Source organism: Somniosus microcephalus, chromosome 8 (assembly GCF_052327205.1).
Source record: "Somniosus microcephalus isolate GS21.2 chromosome 8, FLI_Smic_1.0, whole genome shotgun sequence".
In the NCBI taxonomy this organism is placed as follows: domain Eukaryota; kingdom Metazoa; phylum Chordata; class Chondrichthyes; order Squaliformes; family Somniosidae; genus Somniosus; species Somniosus microcephalus.
Window position 1 is genome coordinate 87,112,501 of NC_140994.1, and position 24,496 is coordinate 87,136,996.

The 24,496-nt window shown below is 48.2% G+C and overlaps 1 pseudogene; it reads right to left on the reverse strand.

Moving 5' to 3' along the window:
• The window catches only part of LOC147113687 (uncharacterized), a 77,720-nt pseudogene extending 70,068 nt beyond the window's left edge, over window positions 1-7,652 (reverse strand).
• Between the last annotated feature and the right edge of the window lie 16,844 nt (window positions 7,653-24,496).

Below are 24,496 nucleotides of genomic sequence, written 5' to 3' on the forward strand. Positions count from 1 at the left end.
CCTCTCTCCCTCTCCCTCGCACACTCCCCCTCTCTCCCTCTCCCACTCCCCCTCTCTCCCTCTCCCTCGCACACTCCCCCTCTCTCACTCTCCCTCACACACTCCCCCTCTCCCTCGCACACTCCCACTCCCTCGCACACTCCCCCTCTCTCCCTCTCCCTCGCACACACTCTCCCCCTCTCTCCCTCGCACACTCCCCCTCTCTCCCTCGTACACTCCCCCTCTCTCCCTCGCACACTCCCCCTCTCTCCCTCGCACACTCCCCCTCTCTCCTCGCACACTCCCCTCTCTCCCTCTCCCTCGCACAATCCCCCTCTCTCCCTCTCCCTCGCACACTCCCCCTCTCTCCCTCTCCCTCGCACACTCCCCCTCTCTCCCTCTCCCTCACACACTCCCCCTCTCTCCCTCTCCCTCGCACACTCCCCCTCTCTCCCTCTCCCTCACACACTCCCCCTCTCTCCCTCTCCCTCACACACTCCCCCTCTCTCCCTCGCACACTCCCCCTCTCTCCCTCTCCCTCGCACACACACTCCCCCTCTCTCCCTCTCCCTCGCACACGCACTCCCCCACTCTCCCTCGCACACACACTCCCCCCTCTCCCTCACATACACTCCCCCCTCTCCCTGACACACACTCACCCCCTCTCCCTCACACACACACACTCCGCCCCCTCCCTCACACACACACTCCCCCCCTCTCCCTCGCACACACACTCCCCCCCTCTGCCTCACACACACTCCCCCCCTCTACCTCATGTTAAGTCTGTGAGTTGTTCAAGTAATTAATACTCAGACTTAATCAGTAACAATAAAACAGGTCTTTACTGGTTGGAGGTAGGGACTACACTGAATACAAGATTACTGCACAGTGCTTATATACCGGTGTGTTCACCCCCGGTATTACGTCTACAGCAGCCTGAGAAAGTAGTACATCTCTTAAGGTGGAACAGGCTTAAGCTCTCTTAAGGTGGAACAGGTTACATACACAACACTCCTCCCTTCTTAGCTTTATAGTCATCCCCCCCATTTAACATAACGTAATAACATATATACATATATAACTTCATGTTTAACGTAACATATCACAGATTCAGTCTCTGCGGAAAACAGTTCACAGATTCAATCTCTGTGGTGTAGTCGGTTCACGTTACTCATTCAATAATCCTTTCATGGATTTAACAGCTTGAACTTCCGAACTGATTTGGCTCCGTTCGGAGGGACCACGTGTGTGATCTGGTAGAGGTGATAATGGTTCAGATGGGTCATCTTCTGTTTTTACTTTTCCTTTTCTGCTTCTTGGAGACTCTCTGGGCTCCATTGTCAGCTGCCACAGCTGCCAGCTGCATGCGCAGTTCCTCCTTCTCTTCCTCCTGTTTCCGTCGTAGAGCCAGCTTCTCCCGATGTTCCGTAGACTTTTGGTGCTCCTCCATGATTTCTGCACTTTGGGAGTCGAAGTTACAAGCTGGGCAGGACAGGACATCGTAATATTCGGTGTCGTCCACCAGGTCATGGTAATATTCGGTGTCGTCCTGAGCTAGACCAGTGAGAGGGTCGTCTATTTCCTCCATACCCAGCTGGACGTTAGCCAGCTCTTGTTCCAAATCCAGACATCTTTCCTGAAGAGACTTCTTCATGTGTACCTCTGCATCCAGCTTTTTCTGGGCTTTCAGCAAGTCATTACTGGTGACCTCATTTGTGATTTTAATACTTCAACTTCCTTTGGAGATTGATTGATCGGACTGTGCAATCCCTCTACCGGAGCAGCTGTTTCAGCGGTCTGTTGTTCTACATTGACGTGAGTCAGCGTACTTTTGGCATCCAATGGCTGCTCTGTTGCAGTCGTTTCAGTCTGTGTCGTCACATCAGCCATCTCAATGACTTTTGAGAGCTCCGAACCCTTTTCCTTTGAAGATCGCAGCTCGTGTTCAAGTTTTTCCCATTTCAGAGTCTTGTCCCTCAGCATATGAAGGAGTTGGCTGACCGTTAACTCTTCTGACACCAGATTATGGCATGCACCTTCAGAACCTGAATCAGCTTTGATTCGTTCGGCCTCCTCGCGCAGATGGTTGGTGTGCTCCTGCTCCATTTTCTCCATCAGTTGCTTCTGTTGACTTTCCAGATTCTCCCACTCTGTAACAAAGAACTTTTTTATTTCATTCATCTCTTGCTCAAAACGGCGAATCATTTGTTCTAATTGCTGTTGTAGTTTGAAATGGAGTTGAGTTCGAGCCCAGTGTCCCTCAAAAATGTGCATATCAGTAGACTTGACAGACTCAGAATTCTCTGTTAAACTATGTTGTTGATGCTCAGTGGAATTCTGTGCTGAAACTTTGTCTTTTGCACATGGGTTGGTCTTACCATCATCAGTTCTAGAGTCTGGGCTGATTATCTGCACCGAGTTCTCACTCTTTATGGCTTTTAGCGAATGCCAGTCCATATTTATGTTTCTAAACCACTCCCGGCCTAGTAGTGGTGGACCTCCCTCCGGTAGCACATATAAGTCCATTATTTGACTTCCTTCGCCCTTGTTGGCCACTGCAACCTTTATTGTCCCGATGGGGTACACTCTCTGCCCCGTGTAGGCTGTCAATATAATCTCCGTATCCTGTAGGGGAATATGTTGGAATAACCTTCTGTAATCTTTCTTATTCATGACCGACAATGCCGATCCAGTGTCCAATTCCATTTTTACTTGGACTCCTTCTACCTGAAGAGTAACCCAAATTGTCTGGAGATCTGCACCCTTACCAACGTTGAGTACCCTTAAGCTAGGCAGTTCAATACTGCTTAAGCCAGCCAGTTCATTACTGCTAGCGTCTGAATCGGACTCCTGTTCGGCCACCTTGTGTACTTTTGCGTATTTTCCTTGCGGTGACTTCTTGTTGCTGGTCTTCTTCCCTGACCTGCATACTCTAGCTATATGTCCAAGCCTACCACAAGTTCTACATTCTTCGTTTTTAAACCAACACTGGTTCTGATCATGCGTTGTCTTTCCACAACGATAACATTTGCCAGAACTCACACCCAATTTGTGTGCACTGAGCTCCGGTGACCGTAGCTGCATTACTGCTGTGCCTCTCACTGTGGCTTCGTGTGCTGCTGCCATAGTGACCGCCTTCTCAAGCGTCAGCTCATTCTCCTCGAGCAGTCGCTTTTGTGTATCCTGTTTAAATAAACCACACACAAATTTGTCTCGTAGTGCATCTGTCAGTCCCGTTCCAAACTGGCAATATTTCGCTAATTTACGCAATTCCAGCAAATATTCAGCATTGCTTTCATGCTGTAGCTGCCTTCTGTCATAAAATTTAAATCGTTCCGCTAGCATCAGCGGCGTGGGGTTTAGATGATCTTTCAGGACAGTAACAATCTCATCGAACGTCTTATCCGCCGGTTCATCTGGTGATAACAGGTGTTTCAATTGCCCATATGTCTTCGTACCCATTAAATTTAATAATGTTAGTGCTTTATCAGCCTCACGAATTTTATTGGCCTTACAATAATTTTTAACTCGTTCAACATATATGGCCCAATCTTTGATGTCACTATCAAAGTTGCTAATATTCCCGTGTTTAGGCATTGTAGTACTTTATCAGATTTGCAATTTCTCAGATTTTTTTTTTTTACTGCTATCCAAGATGGCGGCTTCCCGCTCTTGCCGTCGTCCTCCGCCCACAAAATGGCGGTTTTCCCGCGCTTGGCGGTCTTCACCCATCCCCCGATGCTGTCTCCCTTCAGCCCCGAGTGCGGCCCTTATCTCCGCCGCGATCGATGGCCCGCGCTTTTCACCGCGGCTCTCGCGCCTTCAGTGTCTGCCGACGCTGCGCCTTTCAGCCCAAGTGCGGCCCTTATCAGGGATTGCGATCGATGGCCCTTCTACCTCCGACTTCCCCCAGCCCTGTCTTTGCAGCCAACGCTGCTCGGCTTACCCACCACCGAGGTTGAAAAAGAAGCTGCAGGATGTCTTCTGTCCTCCAGTTTTCAGTCGCTGATGGAGGCTTCAGGGTCCTAATGCCTGTCGCTTCCAGTGGGGTGGTGAGATTTGAAACCTCTATTCAACGTCCTGTCTGTGGACGAAGCCGCCGTGGAATAACTGCCGCAGGGTAAGAACCTGACTCGTCGCCAGTGTTAAGTCTGTGAGTTGTTCAAGTAATTAATACTCAGACTTAATCAGTAACAATAAAACAGGTCTTTACTGGTTGGAGGTAGGGACTACACTGAATACAAGATTACTGCACAGTGCTTATATACCGGTGTGTTCACCCCCGGTATTACGTCTACAGCAGCCTGAGAAAGTAGTACATCTCTTAAGGTGGAACAGGCTTAAGCTCTCTTAAGGTGGAACAGGTTACATACACAACACCTCACACACACACTCCCCCTCTCTCCCTCACACACACACTCCCCCCTCTCCCTCACGCACACTCCCCCCCTCTCCCTCACACACACACTCCCCCCCTCTCCCTCACACACTCTCCCTCTCCCCCTCTCCTCTCCCTCCTTTTCTTTCTCTCCGTGCCTCCCCTCTCCCTCGCTAGCACCTCAGGCCCGGCCGGACTCACCTCGGTAGCAGAACGGAGTCAGTCCGACAATGGGAGGCCGGGTGCCCAGCGCTCCGAAGCGAGCCTTGGGTTCCTGTTGGTGAACACGGCGGGCCTTTGGACCCGGTTGGCCGGGCTGCAGACTCCCGTGTCCGATTACGATCGGGGACAGCTGTTTCAAAAGCACCGGTTTTGCCGGTCCCGCACTCACGGCAAGAGAGAGAGGGGGAAGTAGAGAGGGGGAAGTAGAGAGAGAGAAGAGAGGAGAGAGAGAAGGAGAGGGAGAGAGGGAAGAGGAGAAGGAGAGGGAAGAGGAGAGAGAGAGAGAGAGAATTTTTTTGAGCTTCAGGCCTGCCTGCAGTGGGCGGAGAGCAGCCCCGAGTCCCCCCTGCATGAGGGTGAGGAGGAGGAGGGGGGGGACGGCGGCAGTTAGAGCGGAGCGCTGAACTCGAGGCCCAGGCTTCCCGGGCTGCTAGGCCGCACCCGGCGCTGGCACAGCCGCTCGAAATGGCCGTCAAAGTAGGCGAGCCTCCGGGCGAAGGGCAGGGGATCACTTCATTTCCTACTCAAATAAATTGTTATTTAATTCCCTAACACATAATTCAAATATTTACCTTAGTTCCCTAACACACAGAAAGTGTGGAAAAAAAAGTGAAGAATCAAGATGGCGGCCACTCACCTCGGTTCAGAATGATAAGGCCCGCGCACACACGCACCGATTGGTCAACCATCACGTCACTGAACTGTAGGATTGGTCAATCATCCTGTCACTCAACACTCAACTGTAGGATGGCCCGCCCGCACGCGCAATGAACCCGCCCCCGAGACGCAGCGATTGGTCGACCGTCGGTCAACTGTCAGGTCGCTCGACCGCTCGATTGGTCAACCTTCACGTCACTCAAATGAGCGGAACTTTTCCCATTTAATGAGCGGAATTCTGAAGGTTTTTGGGATACCGTGGGCACGATTTTTGTCTGACGGAAAAGAAAATATGCCTATGACCGGTCCGTAATCGTAAGCTTTCTTTTGATGTGACACGCGTGTAGGTACGCTCTATAGCTTTCGAACGTATAGAGAACGGACAGACAGACAGATAGACAGACAGAAGAGGTCTTATATAGATATAGATAGATAGATATACAATCCTTAACCTAAAATTCTATTGGATACTGTAAAATCTCATTACCATATATTGCAATAAACCTGAATGCTTTATACTCATTATTATCAGGTATTAGCATTGCCAGTTATTAAGTAGCTGTCCTTCTATAACATGTTGCTGGCTTGAATAACAAAGCAAATAAAATGTCCTGGTTAGACATGTAGTTCCGTTATTAGGGTCTGTCAAAATATTTACATGACATTACCATGTCTTAAGCATCAATGTATTTAAAAAGTTAATATTTCAAGAATATACATCAACTGCTCCCATTTGCGTGCAGCTTTTAGCACAATAGTGCCATATTTCCAAATAAATATTTTGACTATTCTGAAGGATTATGTACTTACGATATCAGTGTAGTGCCACTTGGTATTTTCAGTTCCATTAGTGTAAAGTGGAAAGATCCTGTTCCGCTCTCATTCTGTCATATGTGAAATCACTGTAGTACTTTGAAAAATGATCCAGTGGCCCAGATTTTCTGGGGCCTATGACTGTACGCGGCTGTAAGTGCCCCACAAGTTCCAGGTTTCTGCATGTGCGAAAACCCGGAACTTGCGACCTGTCAAGTTTCCGCATGACAGATCCTCCACATCCACGGGAAATGGACATTCGCTGGCGGAGAGATTTGCCCAACTCTTGGCCAGCGAATGCCCATGAAACTCTTATGCCTGGTAAAAGCAGGCGTAGGGCCTTCTATTACCAGCATAAGGGTGAAAATAAATCTTAAATTTTTAAAAAATTATTTAAACAAAAAAACTTTTAAATTAGTTATAGGTTATTTTTAGCCTCTTTAAAACATTTAAATTTATTTTTCAAAAAATTTACTTTCTGTTTTAAATGTTTAATTTAATTCTATTTTAATTAATTTTAAACATATAATGATTTTTAAAATTTCAGTATTGGCCCTGAAATTAGGATCGGGTGCTTGCCGCGCGTGCAAGCCCCTGATGTGCACTCACCCTGCGCGCCGACATCTGAAGCCTGGGCCTGCTTGCATTTCCTGTCACTGGCCCGGTTCAGATGTTGGCGCGCTGTGTTTACCTGATCCAGCGGCGTAGTTAGTGCGATGTGCCGGCTGGGATCAGGTGAGCACTGTGCAGCCAATCAGGGGAGGGGAAACTCATTCATGAGTTTGACAGAAAGAGCTGTCAAACTCATGAAAACTCCTGGCCCCAAAACATTACTTAAACCTGAAAGAAAATTAAAAAAAAACATTGCACTACTTAAATGAACAATAAAGAACTCTGAAAAACTATTTTAAACAATAATTTTAAAATTTGAAAAAATTTTTTTTTTTAAAAATCGGGGCCAAAACTAAACTTACCTTACTGTAAATTCTTTAAAAATAACAAACCTGTGGAAATTTTTTTTCTCAATTGTACTAAAAGCCCACATACCTGAAAAACTAAGTACTTACATGTGGTTTTTCAATGCGTAAAGACCGGAGGCCTTTACACATGCGCAACTCTGAAAAAAAAAAGGAATTTCACTGCACACGCGCTGCCTGTGCAGTCGCGCGCGTTCTGCCTCTTAACCCCTTGGGTCAGAGGACAGGAAATGCCGGTTTGCAGCGCATGCGCTGTGCATGCTGAAAACCGGCAATTCCTCCGGGCACACGCGTGAGTACCCCGTCCGTACTCACGCGTTGTGCCCGGAATTACTGGGCCATTGTGTACATGTATGTTTAGGGGATTCCTATTCATCCTTATGAGGATTCCGTACGTAAATGGAACGCCCATAAGCAGAATGGGGATCCTCCTTTTTCATTGGTTGTCCTGGCCCAGGTGATCCCAGAGGGGCTTGTGAACCGCGAGCGTCCTGGGATACGTGGACCTTTACACATGCAGAAGCGCAAGTGTACGAACCTCCGGGACCATCAGGTAGGCTCGTACTTTTCTTACGGTTGAGAGGCACTTGCCCGCGGGAAGCCCCCGGCTGCAAGTTCAGGCCCATTCTTGGTGATCCCAGTTTATTTGATGGTAGGATTGCCAGACAGTTATGATTTGAACTCATGAATCCTATTGCAGTCACAACCTAGTCTACGTTCAGTATTCGTATTTACTGACCTGTTTGAAAACAGGCTGAAAGTTAAACCTCATATTTTGTTTAGGACGCATTTCCTGACAACAAAGCTACAGGAAGCGAATTTCTCGCGCCTGCGCAGTTCCAGCTTAATGCCGGGACAGCATCCTCAGTGACTTCAGCCTCTTCAGTGTCTTCCAAGCCACGCATGCATCCTGTGATAGTCAGAGTAAAGAAAATGTAAGGAGCGTAAAGATGACGGCTGTGCAGTTGTTGCGTATATGATCCCAGAGGGATGATTCGAGGTTGACCCGTATTGGGGACTGTGATTTAACTTTATTCAGCACAAGCAAGTGTTACAGTATTCGAGCAGCAGTTTACAGAGAATAATTGAGACTTATATTACCACTTATACTCTGGGGAGAAGCTCAACCCGAGCAGGCTGCACTCTGTGTCTCTCTCTCTCCATCTCCCGGGTGTCTCCTTGATTCATCATGAAAGCTTCTACTCCTGAAAGCTTCTACTTCTGAAAATCCTCCATCACCATCACTGGGTATGTCCTGTCCCACTGGCAGGACAGACCCACCAGGGGTGGTGGCACAGTGGTATACAGTCGGGAAGAAGTGGCCCTGGGAGTCCACAACATTGGCTCCGGACCCCATGAAGTCTCATGGCTTCAGGTCAAGCATGGGCAAGGATACCTCCTGCTGATTACCACCTACTGCCCTTCCTCAGCCGATGAATCAGCACTCCTCCATGCTGAACACCACTTGGAAGAAGCACTGAGGGCAGCAAGGGCACAGAATTTACTGTGCAGGGTGGGGGACTTCAATGTCCATCACCAAGAGTGGCTTGGTAGCACCACTACTGACCAAGCTGGCTGAGTCTTGAAGGACATAGCTGCCAGTCTGGGCCTGTGACAGGTGGTGAGTGAACCAACATGAGGGAAAAACCTACTTGACCTAGTCCTCACCAATCTACCTGTCGCAGATGCATCTGTCCATGAGAGCATTGCCAGCAGTGACCACCGCACAGTCATTGTGAAGACGCAGTCCCGTCTTCACACTGAGGATACCCTCCATCGTGTTATGTGGCACTACCACCGTGCTAAATGGGATAGACTCAAAACAGATCTAGCAGTTCAAAACTGGGCATCCATGAGGCGCTGTGGGCCATCAGCAGCAGCAGAATTGTATTCTACCACAATCTGTAACCTCATGGCCCGGCATATCCCTCTACCATTACCATCAAGCCAGGGGACCAACCCGGGTTCAATAAGGAGTGTAGAAGAGCTTGTACCAGGCGTACCTAAAAATGAGGTGCCAACCTGGGGAAGTTGCAACACAGGAGTATATGCATGTTAAAAAGCAGAAACAGCATGCTATAGACAGGGCTAGGCGATCCCATAATCAACGGATCAAATCAAAGCTCTGCAGTCCCGCCACATCCAGTCGTAAATGGTGGTGGACTATTAAACAACTAACAGGGGGAGGAGGCTCCATGAATATCCCCATCCTCAATGATGGTGGAGCCTAGCACGTGAGTGCAAAAGACAAGGCTGAAGCGTTTGCAACCAACTTCAGCCAGAAGTGCCGAGTGGATGATCCATATCGGCCTCCTCCTTAGGTCCCCACCATCACAGAAGCCAGTCTTCAGCCAAATCGATTCACTCCACGTGATATCAAGAAACGGCTGAGTGCACTGGATACAGCAAAGGCTACGGGCCGTGAAAACATCCCAGTTATCATGCTGAAGACTTGTGCTCCAGAATTAGCCATGCTTCTAGCCAAGCTGTTCCAGTACAGCTACAACACTGGCATCTATCCGACAATGTGGAAAGCTGCCCAGGTATGTCCTGTCCACAAAAAGCAGGACAAATCCAATCCGGCCAATTACTGCCCCATCAGTCTACTCTCAAACATCAGCAAAGTGATGGAAGGTGTCATCGACAGTGCTATCAAGTGGCACTTACTCATCAATAATCTGCTCACTGATGCCCAGTTTGGGTTCCGCCAAGGCCACTCGGCTCCCGAACTCATTACAGCCTTGGTCCAAACATGGATAAAGGAGCTGAATTCCAGAGGTGAGGTGAGAGTGACTGCCCTTGACATCAAGGCAGCATTTGACCGAGTGTGGCATCAAGGAGCCCTAGTAAAACTGAAGTCAATGGGAATTGGGGGAAAATTCTCCACTGGCTGGAGTCATACCTAGCACAAAGGAAGATGGTTGTGGTGATTGAAGGTCAATCATCACAGCCCCAGGACATCACTGCAGGTGTTCCTCAGGACAGTGTCCTAGGCCCAACCATCTTCAGTTGCTTCATCAATGACCTTCCCTCCAACATAAGGTCAGAAATGGGAATGTTCGCTGATGATTGCACAGCGTTCAGTGCCATTCACAACTCCTCAGATAATGAAGCAGTCCATGTCCGCATGCAACAAGACCTGGACGATGTTCAGGCTTGGACTGATAAGTGGTAGGTAACATTCATGCCACAGAAGTGCCGGGCAATGACTATCTCCAACAAGAGAGAGACTAACCACCACCCCTCGACATTCAATGGCTTTACCATCACCGAAACCCCCACCATCAACATCCTGGGGGTCACCATTGACCAGAAACTTAACTGGACCAGCCATATAAACACTGTGGCAACAAGAGCAGGTCAGAGGCTGGGTATTCTGTGGCGAGTGTCTCACCTCCTGACTCCCCAATGCCTTTCCACCATCTACAAGGCACAAGTAAGGAGTGTGATGGAATACTCTCCACTTGCCTGGATGAGTGCAGCTCCAACAACACTAAAGAAGCTCGACACCATCCAGGACAAAGCAGCCCACTTGAATGGCACCCCATCCACCACCTTAAACATTCACTCCCTCCACCTCCGGCGTACCGGGGCTGCAGTGTGTACCATCTACAAGATGCACTGCAGCAACTCGCCAAGGCTTCTTCGGCAGCACCTCCCAAACCCGCGACCTCTTTCACCTAGAAGGACAAGGGCAGCAGGTGCATGGGAACACCACCACCTCCAATTTCCCCTCCAAGTCACGCACCATCCTGGATTAGAAGTATATCGCCGATCCTTCATCGTCGCTCGGTCAAAATCCTGGAACTCCCTCCCTAACAGCACTGTGGGAGCACCTTCACCACATGGACTGCAGTGGTTGAAGAAGGCAGCTCACCACCACCTTCGCAAGTGCACTTAGGGATGGGCAATAAATGCTGGCCTTGACAGCGACGCCCACATCCCAGGTACGATTTAAAAAATGTTCTTCTGCTCCTGAAAGCTTCTACAATTTGTGGCTGTTAAGACCCCCTTCTTATACCCTTACTCTCATTCAAGACCTCTGGAGTCCTCCTGAATCAATCACTGGCTGACACCCAAACCCAGAATCCAGTCATAAAGATGCCATGTTGGTAGCACCCTGGCTCACACAGGTTTTCGGTCTGATGACACTCTGGCATCATCTGTTGTTGAGCATCAGGACTCATATCTGGGGTAGTTGTGGCAACACAAAAGGAAGATGTCTCCACAGGCTGAGCCACGGCCCCTTTTGTTGGCCTTTCTTTTTATTCACTGAGGATGTTATAACATTCCAGCACAATGGTTGCTACAGCTAACCTTGGTTCCCAGGCTAACTGTACTCTATGTCTCATCCTTACTGTTGGCTGATATCCAACCTTCACCCACAGCCTCACTATTCGACTATAGCAATCCTCTTTCTCACGTCAGGTTTTCTGGTTACAGCTTACTCACAGACTTTTAATTACAAGCAAAAAAGTTACATGTCATAGATAATTCAGGTTATTATTACATACAGTTGATGATTACAGACTTTTATATTTAATTCTTACACACAATTATAAATCTATTACTGATGTTTCTAAAAACCAAGTAATCCATGATAATCTTACACTGGAAAAGTAATGGTGAAAATCAGAGCGAGGCTGGCCTGCGAGTAATGGGACTGCGGGGCCACTGATCCACCCCACCACCTCGAGAATCAGTCAGCGAGACATGAGGAAGTCCTGCTGCATGGCCGGCTGACATCTTGGTGTGGGTGTGGGAAGGATTATGTGAGGCGGCTCTGTGTGGGGATGGGGGCGGATGTATGATGTACTCCTGCTCCTCCTGGCCCACAAGCAGTGCTGTAAAGGCACCAACCTCATGGATTCAGCCCTTCTCGGCTCCTTTCACCTGCCATGTTTCCCGAGGCCTGGGAAACCCAGCCGACATGAGTTAAAAATGAAGGCAGGCAGCCTCAGTATATTATTTAATTTCCAATCCACCTCCTGCGAGCAGATTGGTCACCCGTCCCTTGTCCTGCCTCCGTTAAAACTGGAAGTGGGCGGGTTTGAACGGGCTGGGTTCCTGTTTCAGAATTTTTGAATTTTAACCTCTGAACCGACCCCAACCCACCTGTTTTGGGGTTTTAAGATTCAGCTCCTTATATTTGGAACATTTACTTTGCTCTGAATTGGCTAGAATGCCAGGAACGCCTACTCCTTATGGACTGAAAAAGAAATTGAAGAACTTTCCAGGATGAACTGGTTCATAAACATGCATAAAATGTCATCAGCAACCTGTGAACCCCCGGTAACTGAGACCGTCAAACACTCTGCACCATGTTCAAGATTAAAACACAACTCTGGCAACATTAGGGCTGTTTGCGCACAAGTAACCCAATATTGGCTGAATTTGGATACATTTTATTTTTGAACACATTTGCAGCTTCTGAGCAAGCAGATGAATATGAAACATTGTGTGTTGTTCCAGATTGTGGAGTTAATTTATCCTGCACTGAAATTCCAATGTGGAAAACTGCCGAGGTGCGTGAGACAGCGGAGTGTGCGTGAGACGGTGGAGTGTGCGTGAGACGGCGGAGTGTGCGTGAGACGGCGGAGTATGTAATACAGTGCAGTGCACAAAACAGTGGAGTGTAAAACAGTGGAGTGCAAAAGAGTGGAATGTGTGAAACAGGAATGTAAAAAGCAGTGGAATGTGTGAAACTGGAATGTGTAATACAGTGCACTGTTTCAAACAGGAGTGTGAAACAGTAGAGTGTTTGAAACAGTGGAATATGTAATACAGTGCAGTGTGTGAAACAGTGCAGTGTGTGAAACAGTGGAGTGAAACTGTGGAGTGTGTGAAACAGTGGAGTGTGTGAACAGTGGAGTGTGTGAACAGTGGAATGGGAAACAGTGGAGTGTGTGAAACAGTGGAGTGTGTGAACAGTGGAGTGTGTGAAACAGTGGAATGTTAAACAGTGGAGTGTGTGAAACAGTGGAGTGTGTGAACAGTGGAGTGTGTGAAACAGTGGAGTGTGTGAACAGTGGAGTGTGTGAGCAGTGGAATGTGAAACAGTGGAGTGTGTGAAACACTGGAGTGTGTGAACAGTGGAGTGTGTGAACAGTGGAGTGTGTGAAACAGTGGAATGTGAAACAGTGGAGTGTGTGAAAAGTGGAGTGTGTGAAACAGTGGAATGTGTGAACAGTGGAGTGTGTGAACAGTGGAGTGTGTGAACAGAGGAGTGTGTGAACAGTGGAGTGTGTGAACAGAGGAGTGTGTGAGCAGTGGAGTGTGTGAACAGACGAGAGTGTGAAACAGTGGGGTGTGTGAACAGAGGAGTGTGTGAACAGTGGAGTGTGTGAACAGAGGAGTGTGTGAAACAGTGGAGTGTGTGAACAGTGGAATGTGTGAACAGTGGAGTGTGTGAACAGTGGAGTGTGTGAACAGTGGAGTGTGTGAACAGTGGAGTGTGTGAAACACTGGAATGTGTGAACAGTGGAGTGTGTGAACAGTGGAATGTGTGAACAGTGGAGTGTGTGAAAAGTGGAGTGTGTGAAACAGTGGAGTGTGTGAAACAGTGGAGTGTGTGAACAGTGGAGTGTGTGAACAGTGGAGTGTGTGAAGAGAGGAGTGTGTGACCAGTGGAATGTGAGAACAGTGGAGTGTGTGAAACAGTGGAGTGTGTGAACAGTGGAATGTGAGAACAGTGGAGTGTGTGAAACAGTGGAGTATGTGAACAGTGGAGTGTGTGAACAGAGGAGTGTGTGAACAGTGGAGTGCGTGAACAGTGGAATGTGTGAACAGAGGAGTGTGTCAACAGAGGAGTGTGTGAATAGTGGAGTGTGTGAACAGAGGAGTGTGTGAAACAGTGGAGTGTGTGAACAGTGGAGTGTGTGAACAGAGGAGTGTGTGAACAGTGGAATGTGTGAACAGTGGAATGTGTGAACAGAGGAGTGTGTGAACAGTGGAACATTTGAAGCAGTGGAATGTGTGAACAGTGCAGTGTGTGAACAGTGGAGTGTGGGAACAGAGGAATGTGTGAACAGAGGAGTGTGTGAACAGTGGAGTGTGTGAACAGAGGAGTGTGTGAAACAGTGGAATGTGTGAACAGTGGAGTGTGTGAAGAGTGGAGTGTGTGAACAGTGGAGTGTGTGAAACAGTGGAATGTGTGAACAGTGGAATGTGTGAACAGTGGAGTGTGTGAAACAGTGGAGTGTGTGAAACAGTGGAGTGTGTGAAGAGTGGAGTGTGTGAAGAGTGGAGTGTGTGAACAGTGGAGTGTGTGAACAGAGGAGTGTGTGAACAGAGGAGTGTGTGAAACAGTGGAGTGTGTGAAACAGTGGAGTGTGTGAACAGAGGAGTGTGTGAACAGTGGAGTTTGTGAACAGTGGAATGTGTGTACAGTGGAGTGTGTGAACAGTAGAGTGTGTGAACAATGGAGTGTGTGAACAGAGGAGTGTGTGAACAGAGGAGTGTGTGAACAGTGGAGTGCGTGAACAGTGGAATGTGTGAACAGAGGAGTGTGTGAACAGAGGAGTGTGTGAATAGTGGAGTGTGTGAATAGTGGAGTGTGTGAACAGAGGAGTGTGTGAAACAGTGGAGTGTGTGAACAGTGGAGTGTGTGAACAGTGGAGTGTGTGAACAGAGGAGTGTGTGAACAGTGGAATGTGTGAACAGTGGAATTTGTGAACAGAGGAGTGTGTGAACAGTGGAACATTTGAAGCAGTGGAATGTGTGAACAGTGCAGTGTGTGAACAGTGGAGTGTGGGAACAGAGGAATGTGTGAACAGAGGAGTGTGTGAACAGTGGAGTGTGTGAACAGAGGAGTGTGTGAAACAGTGGAATGTGTGAACAGTGGAGTGTGTGAAGGGTGGAGTGTGTGAACAGTGGAGTGTGTGAACAGAGGAGTGTGTGAAACAGTGGAATGTGTGAAACAGTGGAATGTGTGAACAGTGGAGTGTGTGAACAATGGAGCGTGTGAAACAGTGGAGTGTGTGAACAGTGGAGTGTTTGAAACAGTGGAGTGTGTGAACAGTGGAGTGTGTGAAACAGTGGAGTGTGTGAAACAGTGGAGTGTGTGAACAGTGGAGTTTGTGAAACAGTGGAATGTGTGAAGAGTGGAGTGTGTGAAACAGTGGAGTGTGTGAAGAGTGGAGTGTGTGAAGAGTGGAGTGTGTGAAGAGTGGAGTGTGTGAAACAGTGGAGTGTGTGAACAGAGGAGTATGTGAACAGTGGAGTGTGTGAACAGAGGAGTGTGTGAAACAGTGGAGTGTGTGAACAGAGGAGTGTGTGAACAGTGGAGTGCTGGAACAGTGGAGTGTGTGAACAGTGGAGTGTGTGAACAGTGGAGTGTGTGAACAGAGGAGTGTGTGAACAGAGGAGTGTGTGAAACAGTGGAGTGTGTGAAGAGGAGTGTGTGAACAGAGGAGTGTGTGAAACAGTGGAGTGTGTGAACAGTGGAGTGTGTGAACAGAGGAGTGTGTGAAACAGTGGAGTGTGTGAACAGTAAAATGTGTGAACAGAGGAGTGTGTGAACAGTGGAGTGTGTGAACAGTGGAATGTGTGAAACATTGGAATGTGTGAACAGAGGAGTGTGTGAAACAGTGGAGTGTGTGAAACAGTGGAGTGTGTGAAACAGTGGAATGTGTGAACAGTGGAGTGTGTGAACAGTGGAATGTGAAACAGTGGAATGTGTGAAACAGTGGAGTGTGTGAACAGGAGTGTGTGAAACAGTGGAGTGTGTGAAACAGTGGAGTGTGTGAACAGTGGAGTGTGTGAAACAGTGGAGTGGGTGAACATTGGAGTGTGTGAGCAGTGGAATGTGAAAGTGTGGAGTGTTTGAAAAAGTGGAGTGTGTGAACAGTGGAGTGTGTGAAACAGTGGAGTGTGTGAACAATGGAGTGTGTGAACAATGGAGTGTGTGAACAGTGGAGTGTGTGAACAGTGGAGTGTGTGAACAGTGGAGTGTGTGAAACAGTGGAGTGTGTGAACAATGGAGTGTGTGAACAATGGAGTGTGTGAACAGTGGAGTGTGTGAACAGTGGAGTGTGTGAAACAGTGGAATGTGTGAAAAGTGGAGTGTGTGAAGAGTGGAGTGTGTGAACAGAGGAGTGTGTGAAACAGTGGAGTGTGTGAACAGTGGAGTGTGTGAACAGAGGAGTGTGTGAACAGTGGAGTGTGTGAACAGAGGAGTGTGTCAAACAGTGGAGTGTATGAACAGTGGAGTGTGTGAACAGAGGAGTGTGTGAACAGTGGAATGTGTGAACAAAGGAGTGTGTGCACAGTGGAGTGTGTGAACAGAGGAGTGTGTGAAACAGTCGAGTGTGTGAACAGTGGAATGTGTGAACAGTGGAGTGTGTGAACAGTCGAATGTGTGAACAGTGGAGTGTGTGAACAGTGGAGTGTGTGAACAGTGGAGTGTGTGAACAGTGGAGTGCGTGAACAGTGGAGTGTGTGAACAGAGGAGTGTGTGAACAGAGGAGTGTGTGAAACAGTGGAATGTGTGAACAGTGGAGTGTGTGAACAGTTGAGTGTGTGAAACAGTGGAATGTGTGAACAGTGGAGTGTGTGAACAGTGGAGTGTGTGAACAGAGGAGTGTGTGAACAGAGGAGTGTGTGAAACAGTGGAATGTGTGAACAGTGGAGTGTGTGAACAGTTGAGTGTGTGAAACAGTGGAATGTGTGAACAGTGGAGTGTGTGAACAGTGGAGTGTGTGAACAGTGGAGTGTGTGAACAGTGGAGTGTGTGAAACAGTGGAATGTGTGAACATTGGAGTGTGTGAACAGCGGAGTGTGTGAACAGTGGAGTGTGTGAACAGCGGAGTGTGTGAACAGTGGAGTGTGTGAACAGTGGAGTGTGTGATCAGTGGAGTGTGTGTACAGTGGAGTGTGTGAACAGTGGAGTGTGTGAACAGTGGTGTGTGTGAACAGTGGAGTGTGTGAACAGTAGAATGTGTGAACAGTGGAGTGTGTGAACAGTGGAGTGTTTGAAGAGTGGAGTGGGTGAAACAGTGGAATGTGTGAACAGTGGCCTGTGTGAGAACAGAGGAGTGTGTGAACAGTGGAGTATGTGAACAGTGGAGTGTGTGAACAGAGGAGTGCGTGAACAGTGGAATGTGTGAATAGCAGTGTGTGAACAGTGGAATGTGTGAACAGTGGAGTTTGTGAACAGTGGAGTGTGTGAACAGTGGAGTGTTTGAACAGTGAAGTGTGTGAACAGTGGAGTGTGTGAACAGTGGAGTGTGTGAACAGAGGAGTGTGTGAAACAGTGGCATGTGTGAAACGGTGGAATATGTGAACAGTGGAGTGTGTGAACAGTGGAGTGTTTGAACAGTGAAGTGTGTGAACAGTGGAGTGTGTGAACAGTGGAGTGTGTGAACAGAGGAGTGTGTGAAACAGTGGAATGTGTGAAACAGTGGGATGTGTGAACAGTGGAATGTGTGAACAGCGGAGTGTGTGAACAGTGGAGTGTGTGAACAGTGGAGTGCGTGAAACAGTGGAGTGTGTGAAGAGTGGAGTGTGAGAAGAGTGGAGTGTGTGAAACAGTGGAGTGTGTGAACAGTGGAATGTGTGAACAGAGGAGTGTGTGAACAGTGGAGTGTGTGAACAGTGGAATGTGTGAAACAGTGGAATGTGAAACAGTGGAGTGTGTGAAACAGTGGAGTGTGTGAACAGTGGAGTGTGTGAACAGTGGAGTGTGTGAACAGAGGAGTGCTGGAACAGTGGAGTGTGTGAACAGTGGAGTGTGTGAACAGTGGTGTGTGTGAACAGAGGAATGTGTGAACAGAGGAGTGTGAGAAGCAGTGGAGTGTGTGAACAGTGGAGTGTCTGAACAGAGGAGTGTGTGAAACAGTGGAGTGTGTGAACAGTGGAGTGTGTGAACAGTGGAGTGTGTGAAGAGAGGAGTGTGTGAAACAGTGGAGGGTGTGAACAGTGGAATGTGTGAACAGAGGAGTGTGTGAACAGAGGAGTGTGTGAACAGTGGAATGTGTGAAACAGTGGAATGTGTGAACAGAGGAGTGTGTGAACAGTGGAGTGTGTGCAACAGTGGAGTGTGTGAAACAGTGGAGTGTGTGAAGAGTGGAGTGTGTGAACAGTGGAATGGGAAACAGTGGAGTGTGTGAAACAGTGGAGTGTGTGAACAGTGGAGTGTGTGAAAAAGTGGAATGTGAAACAGTGGAGCGTGTGAAACAGTGGAGCGTGTGAACAGTGGAGCGTGTGGACAGTGGAGTGTGTGAAACAGTGGAGTGTGTGAAACAGTGGAGTGTGTGAACAGTGGAGTGTGTGAAATAGTGGAGTGTGTGAACAGTGGAGTGTGTGAGCAGTGGAATGTGAAAGAGTGGAGTGTGTGAAACACTGGAGTGTGTCAACAGTGGAGTGTGTGAAATAGTGGAGTGTGTGAAACAGTGGAGTGCGTGAACAGTGGAGTGTGTGAACAGTGGAGTGTGTGAACAGTGGAGTGTGTGAAACAGTGGAATGTGAAACCGTGGAGTGTATGAAAAGTGGAGTGTGTGAAACAGTGGAATGTGTGAACAGTGGAGTGTGTGAAACAGTGGAGTGTGTGAACAATGGAGTGTGTGAACAGTGGAGTGTTTGAACAGTGGAGTGTGTGAAACAGTGGAATGTGTGAACAGTGGAGTGTGTGAACAGTGGAGTGTGTGAACAGTGGAGTGTGTGAACAGTGGAGTGTGTGAACAGAGGAGTGTGTGAAACAGTGGAGTGTGTGAAACAGTGGAGTGTGTGAACAGTGGAGTGTGTGAACAGAGGAGTGTGTGAACAGTGGAGTGTGTGAACAGAGGAGTGTGTCAAACAGTGGAGTGTATGAACAGTGGAGTGTGTGAACAGAGGAGTGTGTGAACAGTGGAATGTGTGAACAAAGAAGTGTGTGCACAGTGGAGTGTGTGAACAGAGGAGTGTGTGAAACAGTCGAGTGTGTGAACAGTCGAATGTGTGAACAGTGGAGTGTCTGAACAGTGGAGTGTGTGAACATTGGAGTGTGTGAACATTGGAGTGTGTGAACATTGGAGTGTGTGAACATTGGAGTGTGTGAACAGAGGAGTGTGTGAACAGAGGAGTGTGTGAAACAGTGGAATGCGTGAACAGTGGAGTGTGTGAACAGTGGAGTGTGTGAAACAGTGGAATGTGTGAACAGTGGAGTGTGTGAACAGTGGAGTGTGTGAACAGTGGAGTGTGTGAAACAGTGGAGTGTGTGAACAATGGAGTGTGTGAACAGTGGAGTGTTTGAACAGTGGAGTGTGTGAAACAGTGGAATGTGTGAACAGTGGAGTGTGTGAACAGTGGAGTGTGTGAACAGTGGAGTGTGTGAACAGAGGAGTGTGTGAAACAGTGGAGTGTGTGAAACAGTGGAGTGTGTGAACAGTGGAGTGTGTGAAAAAGTGGAATGTGAAACAGTGGAGCGTGTGAAACAGTGGAGCGTGTGAACAGTGGAGCGTGTGAACAGTGGAGTGTGTGAAACAGTGGAGTGTGTGAAACAGTGGAGTGTGTGAACAGTGGAGTGTGTGAAATAGTGGAGTGTGTGAACAGTGGAGTGTGTGAGCAGTGGAATGTGAAAGAGTGGAGTGTGTGAAACACTGGAGTGTGTCAACAGTGGAGTGTGTGAAATAGTGGAGTGTGTGAAACAGTGGAGTGCGTGAACAGTGGAGTGTGTGAACAGTGGAGTGTGTGAACAGTGGAGTGTGTGAAACAGTGGAATGTGAAACCGTGGAGTGTATGAAAAGTGGAGTGTGTGAAACAGTGGAATGTGTGAACAGTGGAGTGTGTGAAACAGTGGAGTGTGTGAACAATGGAGTGTGTGAACAGTGGAGTGTTTGAACAGTGGAGTGTGTGAAACAGTGGAATGTGTGAACAGTGGAGTGTGTGAACAGTGGAGTGTGTGAACAGTGGAGTGTGTGAACAGTGGAGTGTGTGAACAGAGGAGTGTGTGAAACAGTGGAGTGTGTGAAACAGTGGAGTGTGTGAACAGTGGAGTGTGTGAACAGAGGAGTGTGTGAACAGTGGAGTGTGTGAACAGAGGAGTGTGTCAAACAGTGGAGTGTATGAACAGTGGAGTGTGTGAACAGAGGAGTGTGTGAACAGTGGAATGTGTGAACAAAGAAGTGTGTGCACAGTGGAGTGTGTGAACAGAGGAGTGTGTGAAACAGTCGAGTGTGTGAACAGTCGAATGTGTGAACAGTGGAGTGTGTGAACAGTGGAGTGTGTGAACATTGGAGTGTGTGAACATTGGAGTGTGTGAACATTGGAGTGTGTGAACATTGGAGTGTGTGAACAGAGGAGTGTGTGAACAGAGGAGTGTGTGAAACAGTGGAATGTGTGAACAGTGGAGTGTGTGAACAGTGGAGTGTGTGAAACAGTGGAATGTGTGAACAGTGGAGTGTGTGAACAGTGGAGTGTGTGAACAGTGGAGTGTGTGAAACAGTGGAGTGTGTGAACAATGGAGTGTGTGAACAGTGGAGTGTTTGAACAGTGGAGTGTGTGAAACAGTGGAATGTGTGAACAGTGGAGTGTGTGAACAGTGGAGTGTGTGAACAGTGGAGTGTGTGAACAGAGGAGTGTGTGAAACAGTGGAGTGTGTGAAACAGTGGAGTGTGTGAACAGTGGACTGTGTGAACAGAGGAGTGTGTGAACAGTGGAGTGTGTGAACAGAGGAGTGTGTCAAACAGTGGAGTGTATGAACAGTGGAGTGTGTGAACAGAGGAGTGTGTGAACAGTGGAATGTGTGAACAAAGAAGTGTGTGCACAGTGGAGTGTGTGAACAGAGGAGTGTGTGAAACAGTCGAGAGTGTGAACAGTCGAATGTGTGAACAGTGGAGTGTGTGAACAGTGGAGTGTGTGAACATTGGAGTGTGTGAACATTGGAGTGTGTGAACATTGGAGTGTGTGAACAGAGGAGTGTGTGAACAGAGGAGTGTGTGAAACAGTGGAATGTGTGAACAGTGGAGTGTGTGAACAGTGGAGTGTGTGAAACAGTGGAATGTGTGAACAGTGGAGTGTGTGAACAATGGCGTGTGTGAACAGTGGAGTGTGTGAAACAGTGGAATGTGTGAACAGCGGAGTGTGTGTACAGTGGAGTGTGTGAACAGTGGAGTGTGTGAACAGTGGAGTGTGTGAACAGTAGAATGTGTGAACAGTGGAGTGTGTGAACAGTGGAGTGTTTGAAGAGTGGAGTGTGTGAAACAGTGGAATGTGTGAGCAGTGGCCTGTGAGAACAGAGGAGTGTGTGAACAGTGGAGTGTGTGAACAGTGGAGTGTGTGAACAGTGGAGTGTGTGAACAGAGGAGTGCGTGAATAGTGGAATGTGTGAACAGCAGTGTGTGAACAGTGGAATGTGTGAACAGTGGAGTTTGTGAACAGTGGTGTGTGTGAACAGTGGAATGTGTGAACAGTGGAGTGTGTGAACAGTGGAGTGTGTGAAAAGAGGAGTGTGTGAACCGAGGAGTTGTGTGAACATTGGAGTGTGTGAACAGTGGAATGTGTGAACAGAGGAGTGTGTGAACAGAGGATTGTGTGAACAGTGGAGTGTGTGAACAGAGGAGTGTGTGAAACAGTGGAGTGTGTGAACAGTGGAGTGTGTGAACAGTGGAGTGTGTGAACTGCAGTGTGTGAACAGTGGAGTGTGTGAACAGAGGAATGTGTGAACAGAGGAGTGTGTGAACAGTGGAGTGTTTGAACAGAGGAGTGTGTGAAACAGTGGAATGTGTGAAACGGTGGAATGTGTGAACAGTGGAGTGTGTGAACAGTGGAGTGTGTGAACAGTGGAGTGTGTGAACAGAGGAGTGTGTGAAACAGTGGAATGTGTGAAACAGTGGGATGTGTGAACAGTGGAATGTGTGAACAGCGGAGTGTGTGAACAGTGGAGTGTGTCAACAGCGGAGTGTGTGAAACAGTGGAGTGTGTGAACAGTGGAGTGTGTGAAACAGTGGAGTGTGTGAAGAGTGGAGTGTGTGACGAGTGGAGTGTGTGAAACAGTGGAGTGTGTGAACAGTGGAATGTGTGAAACTGGAATGTGTGAACAGAGGAGTGTGTGAGCAGTGGAGTGTGTGAAATAGTGCAGTGTGTGAAACTGGAGTGTGTGAAACAGTGGAGTGTGTGAACAGTGGAGTGTGTGAACAGTGGAATGTGAAACAGTGGAGTGTGTGAAACAGTGGAGTGTGTGAACAGCGGAGTGTGTGAACAGAGGAGTGTGTGAACAGTGGAGTGTGTGAACAGAGGAGTGCTGGAACAGTGGAGTGTGTGAACAGTGGAGTGTGTGAACAGAGGAGTGTGTGAACAGAGGAGTGTGAGAAGCAGTGGAGTGTGTGAACAGTGGAGTGCGTGAACAGAGGAGTGTGTGAAACAGTGGAGTGTGTGAACAGTGGAGTGTGTGAAGAGAGGAGTGTGTGAAACAGTGGAGTGTGTGAACAGTGGAATGTGTGAACAGAGGAGTGTGTGAACAGTGGAGTGTGTGAACAGTGGAATGTGTGAAACAGTGGAATGTGTGAACAGAGGAGTGTGTGAACAGTGGAGTGTGTGAAACAGTGGAGTGTGTGAACAGTGGAGTGTGTGAACAGTGGAGTGTGTGAAACAGTGGAGTGTGTGAAACAGTGGAGTGTGTGAAGAGTGAAGTGTGTGAACAGTGGAATGGGAAACAGTGGAGTGTGTGAAACAGTGGAGTGTGTGAACAGTGGAGTGTGTGAAAAAGTGGAATGTGAAACAGTGGAGTGTGTGAAACAGTGGAGTGTGTGAACAGTGGAGTGTGTGAAACAGTGGAGTGTGTGAAACAGTGGAGTGTGTGAAACAGTGGAGTGTGTGAACAGTGGAGTGTGTGAAACAGTGGAGTGTGTGAACAGTGGAGTGTGTGAGCAGTGGAATGTGAAACAGTGGAGTGTGTGAAACACTGGAGTGTGTGAACAGTGGAGTGTGTGAAATAGTGGAGTGTGTGAAACAGTGGAGTGTGTGAACATTGGAGTGTATGAACAGTGGAGTGTGTGAAACAGTGGAATGTGAAACCGTGGAGTGTGTGAACAGTGGAGTGTGTGAACAGAGGAGTGTGTGAAACAGTGGAGTGTGTGAACAGTGGAGTGTGTGAACAGAGGAGTGTGTGAACAGAGGAGTGTGTGAAACACTGGAATGTGTGAACAGTGGAGTGTGTGAACAGTGGAGTGTGTGAACAGTGGAATGTGTGAAACAGTGGAGTGTGTGAAGAGTGGAGTGTGTGAACAGAGCAGTGTGTGAACAGAGCAGTGTGTGCACAGTGGAATGTGTGAAACAGTGGAATGTGTGAACAGTGGAGTGTGTGAACAGAGCAGTGTGTGAACAGTGGAGTGTGTGCACAGTAGAGTGTGTGAACAGTGGAGTGTGAGAACAGTCGAGTGTGTGAACAGAGGAGTGTGTGACCAGTGGAATGTGTGAACAGGAGTGTTTGAACAGTGGAATGTGAGAACAGTGGAGTGTGTGAACAGTGGAGTGTGTGAACAGTGGAGTGTGTGAACAGTGGAGTGTGTGAACAGTGGAGTGTGTGAACAGTAGAGTGTGTGAACAGTAGAGTGTGTGAACAGTGGAGTGCGTGAACAGTGGAATGTGTGAACAGAGGAGTGTGTGAACAGAGGAGTGTGTGAACAGTGGAGTGTGTGAACAGAGGAGTGCGTGAAACAGTGGAATGTGTGAACAGTGGAGTGTGTGAACAGTGGAGTGTGTGAACAGTGGAGTGTGTGAACAGAGGAGTGTGTGAAACAGTGGAATGTGTGAAACAGTGGAATGTGTGAACAGTGGAATGTGTGAACAGTGGAGTGTGTGAACAATGGTTTGTGTGAAACAGTGGAGTGTGTGAACAGTGGAGTGTGTGAAACAGTGGAGTGTGTGAACAGTGGAGTGTGTGAAACAGTGGAGTGTGTGAAACAGTGGAGTGTGTGAACAGTGGAGTGTGTGAAACAGTGGAGTGTGTGAAGAGTGGAGTGTGTGAAGAGTGGAGTGTGTGAAGAGTGGAGTGTGTGAAGAGTGGAGTGTGTGAAGAGTGGAGTGTGTGAAGAGTGGAGTGTGTGAAGAGTGGAGTGTGTGAAACAGTGGAGTGTGTGAAACAGTGGAGTGTATGAACAGAGCAGTGTGTGAACAGTGGAGTGTGTGAACAGAGGAGTGTGTGAAACAGTGGCGTCTGTGAACAGAGCAGTGTGTGAACAGTGGAGTCCTGTAACAGTGGAGTGTGTGAACAGTGGAGTGTGTGAACAGTGGAGTGTGTGAACAGAGGAGTGTGTGAAAAGAGGAGTGTGTGAAACTGTGGAGTGTGTGAACAGTGGAATGTGTGAACAGAGGAGTGTGTGAAACAGTGGAGTGTGTGAACAGTGGAGTGTGTGAACAGAGGAGTGTGTGAAACAGTGGAATGTGTGAACAGTGGAATGTGTGAACAGAGGAGTGTGTGAACAGTGGAGTGTGTGAACAGTGGAATGTGTGAAACAGTGGAATGTGTGAACAGAGGAGTGTGTGAACAGTGGAG